Genomic DNA, 15,489 nt, shown 5'->3' on the forward strand with positions numbered 1-15,489 from the left:
TACATAACACATGCATATGTAACAGTGGACGTTTTGTTATTTCTACTTGCACTCGTGTGTGAATCAGCTTTTCGCATATACTAATGGAATAGTGCTTAAATACTGACCTCTAGTGGTATCATACATAGAACTGCTTGGCTCTCCCACAGTTTTGGACATTAAGCCAACGGTAAGTCCTATGTTAACCGCGCTCCGATGTAATTAATAATTCATACTTCAGTGAACGTTCGAAATCAACACTGATTGATAGGGATTACATCTCCCTCTTTGTAGATGATGTTAGTGTACTTTGTATTGTTGTTTATGCAGTTTTGAGTGGATTTTTGTCGAAGTTTTGAAACCACACGTGTGGATAGCTAATATTCCGTTTCTCCCCATATTAGTATTGCCTATGTATCTCAAACAGTGCTGCCCAGCGGAATCCCAACTTTGTGTTGTTTGTGCCAGGTACATATCATGCACTTTCTTATGTTCATTTTGTATTTTATTTTATTCATAAAAATGTCGCAGTTTTGGAGATTTAGCCAACGCATTGCCTAAGTATCTCAAGCTGTGCAGCCCCGCGGAATCCCAACTCTGTGTTGTTTGTGCCAGGTGAATAAAATCGCTGCATCGTCTCACGTCCCCTCGTTCTTTGAGTGAAAACCACAACGCAGACACATGAAGGGTTACACCTAGCATATATAGCACATACATAACACACGCGTAACATATATAGCACATACATAACATGCACGAAACACATCCCCATTCCCTTTTGTAGTAGAATACATGTGATGTAACTTTCAGCTATAAGTGAAGGCTTCTGATTTATAATACCACCCTTTTTCCACCTCAATGTCCCTAATTTAACTTTAATGTCAGAAGTCCTGATAGGGTTTCTGTAGGCCGCTTTTAAATATGTCTCTGTTTCATGTTCCTCTAAAAGCATTCACTGCACATCCCCATGTAAGTTTGTCCTGATAGTGCTTCTGTAGGCCGCGTTTAAATATGTCTCTGTTTCATGTTCCTCTAAAAGCATTCACTGCACATCCCCATGTAAGTTTGTCCTGATAGTGCTTCTGTAGGCCGCGTTTAAATATGTCTCTGCTTTTAGAGGAACATGAAACATTCACTGCACATCCCCATGTAAGTTTGTCCTGATAGTGCTTCTGTAGGCCGCTTTTAAATATGTCTCTGTTTCATGTTCCTCTAAAAGCATTCACTGCACATCCCCATGTAAGTTTTGCTCAGGTCATTGTACACTACTGACCTGTCAGGGAAATTTAGCTGAGGAGAAATAGAACAATCCTGTGACTGCTGTAATCCCGCCACCCACCAGGAAAACCAACATAATTCCACAACATCGGCATCAGACTTCCAGGCCCAGACTCTGGCCCCATCAACCCTGTGCAACTATAACCACTAACGCACTTAACCCCAGGCAGGAAACGGGCAGACTTTGGCACCTCTGCAAATAATACTCTTTCAATCATTCTTTTCAACTCTCTGGAGCACACAAGGAACCGTCATTCTATATTTTGTTATAAAAAGTCATCCTCAGTGGATTTATTATTAGTACTCAATGATGAACTAAACAAACACCCAGTAACATCATGCGACTGTTGGCAAAAGGAGCATCCTTCACTAAAAGTCTTAAACAAATGATCTGAGCTTTATGTAGATGAATATGTTTTGCTACTAAACAGAAATGCCATTGTGTGCCACTGGTAGCTGGGTTTGAACATTTGTATTGTGCTCGCATTAAAAATGAAGGTGTTAAGCTATTTCTGTGTGAAAACCCGACATAAAAGGCAAACAAGTGTTTGGTTGTTTTCCTCAGCAGAAGTTTAAAGACACAATTAGAATTGACACATGACAGGTTCAGAGACTAACCCATAGAGGGCAGTAAACAACCTTCCCCTGTCTTACTCTGTTGACCCATGGAAAAAAAAAATCTTTTCAATGTACTTAACAGGCTTTCCAGTAAATAGCTTGAAAATGTATTTATACAGTCTCTTTGTTTAGTGTTTGTTTAATTATTTGCAAGGATTTGATGAAATTGGCTTCACTTACAAATAAGGCTAGATTTCCCAACTATGGGATATTGAAGTTCTGTGTGTGTATTACATAAAAAGGATATTTGTTTTATCTTAATCTCTACACTGATTTGGCATATATGTATTTAAACTCAAAAAGTTTTTAGGATGTAAAACTCGATGTAGCAACTGCAAACTACCTAAAACAATTATATTAAATATAATAGTGAAGCATTGTTTTTATACTGTATATATTTTGCAAGTCTTAACATCCTTTATAAATTGCTAATATATTTCAGATCATCTCAAAATCAAGAAAATTTAAATAAGTTTATTTGTAAAATTATTTATTAAACATAGACTACAGATGCAGACACTTACTGAACAGCAAAATGTGAAAAGACATTTCTTCTCCTTCAGGTTCTGAGAATTTAAATATTTTATACTCTTTTTGCAATCCTCAATTTATGTGCACTCTTAAGTATTTTCAGTTTCAAAGTTTTATTCGTCACATGCACAGTTATACCGAAAACAAACATGCACAGTTATACCGAAAACAAACATGCACAGTTATACCGAAAACAAACATGCACAGTTGCCTGGCTCCAGTTATGGAAAAAAGGGACATAATTCTGAGAGACAAGACAGAAACAAAACATCACATATTACACACATTAGTCATTAAAAATAATCAAAATGTCTATGGTGTGCAGAATCGGCAGTAAGAGGTGCGGCATGAGTAGGGTTACCGTACATCCAGGTTTCTTCTGATATGTTCGCTTTTTGGGCCCTTCTCCAGGCGTCAGTTTTTCAAAAATTGGCGGTTTGTTTAGCTCTACAACCAGTATGACCCAGTGTTGCAAATGACAGTGGGGTACTAAGTGAAAGAAAAGCCACTAATTTGCAAGATACGGCAGTCGCTGTGTTACCACACAGCTTTTGCTTTAAAAATGAAGTAAGATGCATACGCTGCTCATGGGTGACGTCAGCTTTCGCAGACCATTGGCACATGGGCTCTTTATTGTTTTCATGTCAAGAGTGAAAGTTTCACAAACTTTAGCCTTTTGTAATTTTTGTTGAAAGAATTGTGTATATGTATATTGTGTCAATTATGTATAGATTGTAAAACGAGAGTTTACTGTAAGGTTACGGTATGCCCAGGTTTCCCCGGATACAAATTTTGCATTTGTTTTACAGGATGGCTAGGAAAAGCTCATTAATTATTCAGAAGAGAGGTGCTACCTGATTGGTCAGTGAATGTGAAAACTCATTAATATTCTGATCCCGGGACACGACTCACTAAATATGGTAACCTTAAGCAAGACCCAATAAACAAACATCCATCCATCAATCCATCCATTTTCCAAACCGCTTATCCTACTGGGTCGCAGGGGGTCCAGAGCCTATCCTGGAAGCAATGGGCACGAGGCAGGGAACAACCCAGGATGGGGGACCAGCCCATCGCAGGGCACACTCACACACCATTCACTCACACATGCACACCTACGGGCAATTTAGCAAGTCCAATTTGCCTCAGCATGTTTTTGGACTGTGGGGGGAAACCGGAGTACCCGGAGGAAACCCCACGAGACATAGGGAGAACATGCAAACTCCACACACATGTGGCCCAGGCGGAGACTCGAACCTGGGTCCCAGAGGTGTGAGGCAAATAAACAAGCATGTTTGAGTATTTATATATGTATGTGTGTGGGTTTGTATGCTGTAGTGTACGTTGGTGTGAGAGTTAAGTGGGCTGTAGTGTATGTTGATGTGTGGGCTATGTGGGTTGTAGTGTACGTTGTGTGTGGGTTATGTGGGTTGTAGTGTATGTTGATGTGTGGGTAAGTGAGCTGTAATGTGGGTTATGTGGGTTGTAGTGTACGTTGTGTGTGGGTTATGTGGGTTGTAGTGTACGTTGTGTGTGGGTTATGTGGGTTGTAGTGTACGTTGTGTGTGGGTTATGTGGGTTGTAGTGTATGTTGATGTGTGGGTAAGTGAGCTGTAGTGTACGTTGTGTGCGGGTTAAGTGGGCTGTAGCGTACGTCGTGTGTGGGTTGTGTGGGTTGTAGTGTATGTTGATGTGTGGGTAAGTGGGCTGTAGTGTATGTTGATGTGTGGGTAAGTGGGCTGTAGTGTATGTTGTGTGCAGGTTACGTGGGCTGTAGTGTATGTTGATGTGTGCAGGTTACGTGGGCTGTAGTGTATGTTGTGTGCAGGTTAAGTGGGCTGTAGTGTATGTTGATGTGTGGGTAAGTGGGTTGTAGTGTATGTTGATGTGTGGGTAAGTGGGCTGTAGCGTACGTTGATGTGTGGGTAAGTGGGCTGTAGCGTACGTTGATGTGTGGGTAAGTGGGCTGTAGCGTACGTTGTGTGTGGGGTAAGTGGGCTGTAGCGTACGTTGTGTGTGGGGTAAGTGGGCTGTAGCGTACGTTGGTGTCTGGGGTAAGTGGGCTGTAGCGTACGTTGGTGTCTGGGTTATGTGGGCTGTAGCGTACGTTGGTGTCTGGGTTATGTGGGCTGTAGCGTACGTTGGTGTCTGGGTTAAGTGGGCTGTAGCGTACGTTGGTGTCTGGGTTATGTGGGCTGTAGCGTACGTTGGTGTCTGGGTTATGTGGGCTGTAGCGTACGTTGGTGTCTGGGTTATGTGGGCTGTAGCGTACGTTGGTGTCTGGGTTATGTGGGCTTATGGCAGCATACCAAATAGACTATAGATGATCCACCATTTTCTGAGACACACATCCAATCATGGGGAGGGCTTTCCTATAACCAGCTGTCTGCTTTAAGCTAGGGCTCTCAGCAGGAGTCGTGTGGGTCATGAAAACTCCCTTCACTGGAAATCCCCTGTGCTGGACTTTATATGCAACTGGAATGCCATGTCCCAAATGCCAGAGAGAGGGCTGCAATGAACTGGTCCTCTTACTCACCCTTTGTTGTTGTGTAAAACTTTAAATGTCTTTCTCAGAGAAAGGCTTATTAAACCAATAAATATTATTATTGTTAACATTAATTATTTTGGCTGATAAGTTGAATATAAGAGCTTATATTCTTACAAAGCTAGCTTTTTTTATTTTCACCTTTTTATATAGCAATTTAAGTGAAATATTCAATGGAAGACTGCCTCTTGGAACACAAACCAGCAACCAATCTGGTTCACCTTTGTAGTACTCCCTGCTTTTTCTGCTAGTTAATCTTTTTCGTAAAATATTTATGTACTCCGTTTGGGCACCTTCAAGATACACCTGAGAAACGTTGTTGTTGGTACTGATATCAGTAAAACTTATAAAAGTCTGCCATTGTCCAGACAGCTGAACTCCACTTGGTCCCTGGAATGGAATGTATAACTGTCATTCAGCGCATTGCACAATTACCCTAGACCTCAGGAAGGAGATGATGTCATTGGTCACTGAAATGAGATATGGCATTTTCAGCCCAAGTTTCAGGCTCCTTGCAGAAACAGCAGAGCTGCCAGGGAGCTGGAGGCTTCCAGGGATCAGCCTTCACTATATGCGGTAAGATTTGAGCTGCTCATTGTTTAAAATGGAACTATCAAGATGAAAACCAAGGGTTGTGAGTAGGTTTGTGTGTGTATGTGTGGCTAACATTGGCCTTCAAACATTTTGAAGAGTTCATCCTGATATTCAGTCAGGATTAAACTGTGGGAGCTTGCTGAGGTGATGAGTAGTAGCCTAGAACCAAACAGCATGTCCGTAATTCCTCCTTTATTCGAAGCTAGATCCGAGCACCGTTTCCTCAAAGCCAGGCTTTGACGACCAGCCAACATCTGCCCTTCTTCACAGCTGTGTGTCAGATGGCAGTCCAAAATGCCATTTCACTGAGGGCACGGTATGCCACTGATAAAATAAAACCCATAAAAGTAACACGAGCAGGTTTTAAAATAGCCGAACTGCCCAACGACATGGTAGGAGAAAAGTCTATATTTCACTGAATATGCAGGCAGGTATCAGGTTCAGGCTGGAGTGCTGCACTTTCGTGCCGAGTGACTAAATGTGATGGGTATCAGCCCCTAACTGCAATGACTGCATGTGAGCACTTGGCTGGTCTCTAACAGAAGCCTTCAGACCCAGTATGTCAACATGGATGGTGTTTCAACCATGATGGTACTCCCACACCATCTCCTCCAGGTAGCCATGAAGGACGCAAGACAGTGACTCTATACTTTTAGCTGAAACTGTCCTCCCCATATTGCTATAATGTCCTATAAACGAACAGCAAAACAGCACCTAGGAGGAGCTACTTTACAGGCAGCTCAAGGCATTTATTTAGTGGCAAAGCTATTTAAGCTGCACAAAGTGTGGAGGTTTTTCCCCCCACGAAAGTGAACAATGTAATTTCCTGCAGGTCTTTCATCAGTTTCTACTTAATCAAAGACCTTTAGGGTTCCTTAAAGGGACTTAATGCGAATTTAGTCTCATGTTCAAATGGTCGTCTTAAAACTGTGAGTTACCAGTAAAAATGACACTGCATTCTTCTCTTTTCTTTCAGTTCCATCAAACCAGGTTCACCTGCATGACCATGGAAATTGTGTCAACATCATAATGATCATAACTCCACTTTCCTAAATTATGCCCAAAAGTTCACCAGGTAGATTCAAACAATTCTGATGTGGATTCATACAGAAGTTGATTGCTGTAAGTAGTTTAGTTTCACTGAAAGCAGTGCAAACATACATGTTGTTTTAATTTCTTTTTTTTAATGTAATTATGCAATATAGCTGCCTGCAAACACTGACATCCCTAATGTCATTCATGCTAAATAAACGTGCCATCAGCCTGACAACAGGTTTTACTCCACTTCCATGCACTAGTACGTAGAGATCTGCTGCACTTACATGTTATTTGACATGCCTGCTTTTATTGTTTGACTGTTTTCCCAAAGGTATTGCTTAGCTACAGTTAGTCAAAAGATCCTAAACATTCAACTGAAGTGGCCACAACTGTGCCAAGTATAGCTGGCAAATGTCCTATTTGCTTTCTGCTACATTATGGCTTTTGTTTCAAGCGAATCGTGACAGTATCTGAGTGATATACAAAGCCTTTTCATGGATACCTTACATTTTCCTTTCATTCAAGCTAACCTGATAACTTTTTCCTTTTACTAATAATTTCATGATCCATTAATGAGTTTTAAATGTATATAACACTGCTATAATATTGTTATGCAACGCAGATAAACTTGATTAGAAATACATTTGATCTGTACATTACCCTAATAAGAAAATATATCCTTCCCTTTTTCCTGACGGGTTTTTCAGTGCGGTACTAAAATCTTAACCCTATGCCATAGCATTCCTATTTGTTGTTTCATGCCGACATACAGCAGAGAAAATACTGTGGATGGTCATCACCAAGAGCCCATGTTATTAGCATTTTTTAGTGTGATTAAACGATACATGTCCCGTAGCGGGCGTGACGAGCAGACGGGAAGCAGGGTAGGATGAGGCAGGCGGGCGAGGATGAAGACGGGGCAGATGGTAAGGAACAATACACCACAAAACATCAATGACGGACACTCAACCGAGAAATACATGGAATGATATACGTGAGACAAAGCAAAATAACAGGGAACAGCTGGGTGCAATCGGGGAAGGACACGTGGATGATCGGGGGGGGGGGGGGGCGTGGCACACGCGAGGATCAGACGAGCTGGGCGTGACAATGTAGATTAGCGCTTTGTATTGTTATAAATCCAATTGAAACTCAAATATATCACGAAAATGAATATACCCAAAGCTGGCGGCGTGAACAGACCGAAGACGTCACAAGTAAACTTTTTGTTGTTTGCTGTCAAAAAATAAAGATAAGTTTGACCACTAGATGGGGGAAAAACATTTCTTTCCAGAACTGACTAATCTTCAATGTATATCTGATTTAAGCACCCCAATAGATTTAACATGCCAGCATTTTTCTGTATTTGAACCCTTATATGGGTATCTTTAAAGGAAACCGTCTTCATTTTACATTTAACTCATTTATCTGGCATCTAATCCAAAGCTCCTTACAGCAGTGGGAAGGATTACAATTAATATGTATTCTCTGGGGAGTAAACTGCTTTGTGGTGACTTGGTTGTGAAAGGTGCTACATAAAGGTAAATTGAATTGAATAAGTGTTACTGTTGCAGCTAATTTGTTTGTGTTCATTGGGCAATACTAAAACTAATGACAACAAAAAAGATAAAAATCCTTTAAAATATTAAATTCCTCCATTTTAGCGTGATGTTAATGGTGGGAATTGACTGCCCATCAGCTTCTGCTACATTATCTAAAAGCATTTTACATTATCCCTGCCCAAAGCCCCCAGTGAGCGAGCCAGACGTAACAGTGGCAAGGAAAAACTTCCTAGTAGCAAGAAACCTTGAGAGGACCAGGAAGGGGGAGCCCGTCCCCCAGGGGCTGGGAGAGGAAACTCCAAAATAGCAAAGTCGCAGTTTATGAAGTAAAGTTGCGTATAGTTCAGGTATGAATGTGGAAGAGTCACTGAAGCTGATTTCAGGGCAGGCAGGTGATGGGGCTGCTTTCGACAGCACAATGGGTGGTGGTGTGTACAGGCAGGAGAGATGTCATTGGCAAAGGGAACATCATTGGCAGCCGGGCAGACAGGAGAGACATTAATGGCTGGAGGTCAGGCAGGAGGTACCTCCCTTCAGGAGAGATGTCATTGGCAAAGGGGACATCACTGGCAGCCGGGCAGACAGGAGAGACATTAATGGCTGGAGGTCAGGCAGGAGATACCTCCCTTCAGGAGAGATGTCATTGGCAAGGGGGACATCACTGGCAGCCGGGCAGACAGGAGAGACATTAATGGCTGGAGGTCAGGCAGGAGGTACCTCCCTTCAGGAGAGATGTCATTGGCAAGGGGGACATCACTGGCAGCCGGGCAGACAGGAGAGACATTAATGGCTGGAGGTCAGGCAGGAGGTACCTCCCTTCAGGAGAGATGTCATTGGCAAAGGGGACATCACTGGCAGCCGGGCAGACAGGAGAGACATTAATGGCTGGAGGTCAGGCAGGAGGTACCTCCCTTCAGGAGAGATGTCATTGGCAAGGGGGACATCACTGGCAGCCGGGCAGACAGGAGAGACATTAATGGCTGGAGGTCAGGCAGGAGGTACCTCCCTTCAGGAGAGATGTCATTGGCAGTGGAGCTGATTGGGTCTCTGTATTTCCGCTGGTCTTTACAGTGGAGATGACTGATTCTCTGTATTACAGCTGGTCCTTACAGTGGAGATGACTGGGTCATTGTATTACAGCTGGTCCTTACAGTGGAGATGACTGGGTCACTGTATTACAGGTGGTCCTTACAGTGGAAATGACTGGGTCACTGTATTACAGCTAAGGCCTACAGTAGAGCCAGCACAGTATTATACCAGGTCCATACTGTGGAGCTGTGGAACTGTTTCTTTCTTATCCTGAAGTAAGTTTGTTTCTTATGTTGGCATCCTGTCACACCACCCACCCTAACCCCCCCACCATCAAACTACCCCGGCTGGGAGCATCAAAGAACACCTCAGTTCACTGAGATTACCTTAGAATGCCGCTTGTTAACACACAAAATAAGCTCTTCTGGTGTAGAGGTTAGGGTTAGGGTTAGGGTTATAACCACAGGGTCCTCCCTCTTAAGCAAAGACGGTACTACAGGATCTCCAGGAAATAACCAGTTGTCCAAATGTGTTGTGTTCTTAAAATGTAGACATTACAGCCCATGAAGCTACTATTTGTTTAGGCACCCAGGAATGCCAGAGAGGTGCCTGCATGAAGATGCTATCAGGCCTGCCCTTCAGACGGCATATCCTCCTGAACGGGAGCTGGCAACGCTCAGATTGCTGTCCACATCCCTGGCACGAAGCTATCATGACCAGGAAATGTGAGGGGAATGTTGATGTGTCTGTGTAAGGTGGGCATGGTGGGTAGAGGGGGTTTGGGAAGTAAAGCTGATGGAACCCCCTGGGGAATGAGGTGCTCAACACCAGAAAGTCCAGTAAAATGTCCAGAAAGTCTACCTACGGCAAACAGCTCAGGATGTAAGCTGATCTTTAGGAAATGGCTCAGGTTAGCTTGAAATGGATGTTTATTTTTTAGGGTTTTTAAAGTTATTTATAAGCAGGAAATAATTTTAAGAATGCCTAAGGTGTATTATATCCTATTAGCTATGCTGTTTGATGCATACAGAGGGGGTGCTGGAAGCGTCTGATGGAAGCCCCTGTCCAGGAAATCTTTAACTCCCGCAGCACTTCTCTTACATCCCGTGGGATTCAGGGGACTTTGAGCCTGAATGGCAATGTTCTGAGACTCCATTGCTGAGGCAGCATTGAAGAGCTATGGCTGTAAGACTGTTAGTGCCTGTCATGGTGGCAATAAATTGGCTTTGGCAGTTGCCGAAGCAAAAACTTAGGTATGGGAGTTCAGTTCAGGTATGGAGAAGGACATTAGTTTGGCCTCAAAATAATTCTGGCAAATTGTCAGGTGACTAGCAGGGCTTTACTCATGCTGGTTACAACAGGGATGGTGAACTCTTGTCCTCAAATGGGTATATAATCAGGCAGTGGAAAGGATATTTTGAGGACATCCTGAATCCCACTGATACAGCTTCCTTGGAGGAAGTAGAGCTGGAAGACTCAGAGAAGGACTTGTACACCTCTATGACTGAGGTCACCGAAATAGTCAAAAAGTTCTTCGGTGGAAAGGCTCCAGCAGTGAATGAGATTCGCCCTGAGTTCTTGAAAACTCTTGATGTTGTTGGGCTGTTTTGGCTGACACGCCTCTTAAATAGTGCATAGAGGTTAGAGACAGTGCCTTTGGATTGGGAGACTGGGGTTGTGGTCCCAATATTTAACTGGAGGGGGGCTGGACTGTTTCAACTGCATGGGGATCACACTCGTCAGCCTCCCTGAGAAGGAGCAATACGTTTATGAAACCCAAGCAGGTCACGCCTCGAGTCTGTAACTGGGCACATTAAGATGTGCTTCACTCTGCCATTCAAACAGCTGCAGGGCTTAACAGGTTCGTGCGTGGTTGGACATATTTGCATCTGTGGTTGTATGTGCGTATGTGCGTCTGTGGTTGTATGTGCGTCTGTGGTTGTATGTGCGTATGTGCGTCTGTGGTTGTATGTGCGTATGTGCATCCCTGGTTGCTTGTGTGTATTTGCGTCTGTGGTTGTATGTGCGTAGGCACATGTATGGCTCTATTAACCAGAGTAAATTTGCTTTCTTGAATGAGTCCAATGAAAAATATACATGGTGGGGAGGTCCCTGTAAGAACAACTGCATTTTTATAGCAGTTGTAGTTTATCATTTTTCCCCTGTTGTCGAGTGCTCGTGGTTGGCATGAGGGCCCCTTAATGATGGTGAAGTGGAACATCTTCAGAAATATATCTGCAGATAACATATTTATAGGTAACCTATGCCAACTTTTCAGTTGACACATTTAGAGAAAACCTCCTCCTGGAAACTAAGGGATTGACAAGAATGAAACAAAATACAAGAAGAAAGATACAGACTATATGGGCCTGTTTATCCAGGGGTGGGTCTCCCTGTCAGGACATGTGCCAAACTGGGACTGTGAGGACCAGCCACACAAAACTCTTGATTTTTCTTATTACTTTTTATTTATTTTTTGTGACTTCAGCTGGGATAGAAGTCGTTAATTCTGTTCAGCGGCAATGGGACATTCCTACAACTATAGCGTATAATGTACAGTGTGTGTGTGTCTCTGTCTACGTGTGTGAATACTGAACTGTGAACATGGATGCACCTCCCTGGGGGAAAGATGGGGAGAGCAGCCAGATGTGGGGGTCTACTATGACCCCCACAAAGCCATCCCCTTCCAAGCAAAACAAGTCACGCTCTCAGTGTGCTGGGAGAGAATTTGGCCCAGGTTCACTCACAGTTTATCTTTTGTGTACCTCCCAGCACCAGTCAGTGGCCTCCGAATGGCCGAACAAAAGCTCCTGGAATGCCGATGTGGCTTTGCCGGCAGCTTCCACATGCGCCCTCTGCACAAAGTCACTTGCCAGCATGAGATCATAGCTGTGGGCCGCTCTGCCTCGGAGCCCAGCTGCCTGCTTTCTCCTCAGCTGGATATCGGGCTGTTCCATGGCACAGTGCAAACGTGGATGGGACAGAACAGCAAGGCAAGCTTTCGGCCGCTTTGCCCATGAGTTTAACGGGAGTTCTTTTCGTTCCCCCCGGATGGTTTGTTTAGGAATATAAAGCAGTGACCACCTGCACTCAAAGGCAGCCAGCTGGATCTCCCTCCAGTCCATTGTGTCATTCGGATAAAATTGCTCTCTCACGACAAATTTAAGTGACCACATAGCTTGGACTTTTTAGAAGTTGATTTTTTTTGCCACAACTGCTCCCTGTGGAAGGTCTGTGTGAACTCCTGCTGGGTTTGGCTCTGCTCCCTCAGAATTTGGGAGCCTCAGGTCTTTCTCTCTGTCCCCAGGACATAGATATACATGCAAGTTGCTGCAAGAACACACCCCATGCCTGCTTCTCTGCTACAATCTTTGCATCATTCAGGGGAGACCAGGGACATCTGATGATTTTTTTTTCCATTTTTACAAGTTGATGAATAATAAGTTTTGTAAGTTGTGCAGGAGGATTAGGTAACTATCCTTTGAAACACCTGACCCTGTACAACAATTGTGGAAGGAATCCCTAACTATCTAATATGCGGATGCCTGTCACCTTCAGAAATCACTGACTGTTGAGAGCAGAAATGCAGGAAGGCATTGAACTACCAGCTTAGGAGTGTCTGAAGTGAACATGCCCATCTCACACAGGAAAAGGCCCCATTTAGTCCAGTTCAGCACAGTCCTGTCTATGGTGTTAATACAGAAAGGCCTTTGATTTTTTTTAACTTTTTTATTTAAATATGTTGCTAATGTGGAATGAGGTGTTCCTGTAGCCTTTTGAGTTCAAATAGACATACTGTGAATAAGTGGTCTCCCCTATTACAAGAATGTCAAAATGCCTGGTCTTTTATATTAACAACATTATGGTTTGTTGGTGAATTAATTTGAAAATACTTTGCACAATGACCAGGTAAGCCGAAACCATGAAATTTACTATTGCTTGAGCATTTAATTTAAGTTCTCAAAATGTGCTTGCCAGACAGCCTGAGACATAACAGTTAAAAAAATAGGAAAATACGTAAGATATGCTTAGAATAATATGTAAGATTGGGAACAAACTGGGCCAAGGTAGATTAATGATGTAACTCTATAAACAGTGCTTACCTGGTCATCAGCAAACCAAACAAACACCGCGATACAGATGGTCTTATTCTGATTTTGATTAAACTGTTCTTGTCATCAAAATGTGGTGCCTTCAGCTTATGATGTCTTCATTTTATTTTACTTGTTTCAGTACTTTTTGATTGTGTCGGCCCCTCTGCACAGCCCAAGTAAGTCTGAGAGAATTTACTGTCTTGAACGACAACATTATGCTTGGCTAATGTTGCAAAAAGCAGCATATTCGACAAAGAAATATGATTCTCATGAATGAAATACCAGAACAGATGACAGAAAAAAAAATGTTAAATAAAGCGCAACAAAGGCTGAAAGTTCTACATTTTTGGGGCTACACTTCTTGGAAGGCCGCCACTGACAAAAGAGTCATCTCAGAACCAGTAGCTGGGAGACTAAATTCTGCATCTGATCCAGGGGAAAAGGAAACACAAGTGCTAGTAGAGAAATGTTACTCCCCCACAAAATGGTCTAATTATCATGGGGGGGGGGGGGGGGGGGGGGTGGAGTTGTAAATGTTTTCCACAGCAACAACAGTGCTTTCTGTCAAGACACAGAGCTGATATTGGCAGAGAATGCAAATAGGAAAGAAGATTGGAGCAAATGAAGGTTGGTGTTGGGTATCATGGGGGTAATGTGCCTTCATGCTCTGTAAGGGGGGTTGGAGTTGGGTATGAGGGGGTAATGTGCCTTCACTCCCTGGGGGGGGGTGGTGTTGGGTATCATGGGGTAATGTGCCTTCACTCCCTGTGGGGGGGGGGGTGTTGGGTATCATGGGGTAATGTGCCTTCACTCCCTGTGGGGGGGTGTTGGGTATCATGAGGTAATGTGCCTTCACTCCCTGTGGGGGGGGGGTGTTGGGTATCATGGGGTAATGTGCCTTCACTCCCTGTGGGGGGGGGGGGTGTTGGGTATCATGGGGTAATGTGCCTTCACTCCCTGTGGGGGGGGGGGGTGTTGGGTATCATGGGGAAATGTGCCTTCACTCCCTGTGGGGGGGGTGTTGGGTATCATGGGGTAATGTGCCTTCACTCCCTGTGGGGGGGGGGGGTGTTGGGTATCATGGGGTAATGTGCCTTCACTCCCTGTGGGGGGGTGTTGGGTATCATGGGGTAATGTGCCTTCACTCCCTGTGGGGGGGGTGTTGGGTATCATGAGGTAATGTGCCTTCACTCCCTGTGGGGGGGGGTGTTGGGTATCATGGGGTAATGTGCCTTCACTCCCTGTGAGGGGGGGTGTTGGGTATCATGGGGTAATGTGCCTTCACTCCCTGTGGGGGGGGTGTTGGGTATCATGGGGTAATGTGCCTTCACTCCCTGTGGGGGGGGTGTTGGGTATCATGAGGTAATGTGCCTTCACTCCCTGTGGGGGGGGGGGTGTTGGGTATCATGGGGAAATGTGCCTTCACTCCCTGTGGGGGGGTGTTGGGTATCATGGGGTAATGTGCCTTCACTCCCTGTGGGGGGGGTGTTGGGTATCATGAGGTAATGTGCCTTCACTCCCTGTGGGGGGGGTGTTGGGTATCATGAGGTAATGTGCCTTCACTCCCTGTGGGGGGGGGTGTTGGGTATCATGGGGTAATGTGCCTTCACTCCCTGTGGGGGGGGTGTTGGGTATCATGAGGTAATGTGCCTTCACTCCCTGTGGGGGGGGGTGTTGGGTATCATGGGGTAATGTGCCTTCACTCCCTGTGGGGGGGGTGTTGGGTATCATGAGGTAATGTGCCTTCACTCCCTGTGGGGGGGGGGGGTGTTGGGTATCATGGGGAAATGTGCCTTCACTCCCTGTGGGGGGGTGTTGGGTATCATGGGGTAATGTGCCTTCACTCCCTGTGAGGGGGGGTGTTGGGTATCATTGGGTAATGTGCCTTCACTCCCTGTGGGGGGGGGGGTGTTGGGTATCATGGGGAAATGTGCCTTCACTCCCTGTGGGGGGGTGTTGGGTATCATGGGGTAATGTGCCTTCACTCCCTGTGGGGGGGGTGTTGGGTATCATGAGGTAATGTGCCTTCACTCCCTGTGGGGGGGGGTGTTGGGTATCATGGGGTAATGTGCCTTCACTCCCTGTGAGGGGGGGTGTTGGGTATCATGGGGTAATGTGCCTTCACTCCCTGTGGGGGGGGTGTTGGGTATCATGGGGTAATGTGCCTTCACTCCCTGTGGGGGGGGTGTTGGGTATCATGGGGTAATGTGCCTTCACTCCC

The 15,489-nt window shown here is 44.7% G+C and overlaps 2 long non-coding RNA genes across 2 annotated transcripts; both read left to right on the plus strand.

Moving 5' to 3' along the window:
* Window positions 1-138: 138 nt before the first annotated feature.
* LOC125715188 (uncharacterized) lies at window positions 139-7,638 on the plus strand. The gene is made up of 3 exons (XR_007383950.1): window positions 139-169; window positions 5,447-5,527; window positions 6,522-7,638. It is a non-coding gene; the product is annotated as an uncharacterized LOC125715188 (long non-coding RNA).
* Window positions 7,639-7,649: 11 nt separating this feature from the next.
* LOC125715191 (uncharacterized) lies at window positions 7,650-13,358 on the plus strand. Its single transcript, XR_007383955.1, has 2 exons — window positions 7,650-8,751; window positions 8,942-13,358. It is a non-coding gene; the product is annotated as an uncharacterized LOC125715191 (long non-coding RNA).
* The last annotated feature ends 2,131 nt before the right edge of the window (window positions 13,359-15,489 follow it).

The sequence above is a fragment of the Brienomyrus brachyistius genome, chromosome 19 (assembly GCF_023856365.1).
Source record: "Brienomyrus brachyistius isolate T26 chromosome 19, BBRACH_0.4, whole genome shotgun sequence".
NCBI lineage: Eukaryota > Metazoa > Chordata > Actinopteri > Osteoglossiformes > Mormyridae > Brienomyrus > Brienomyrus brachyistius.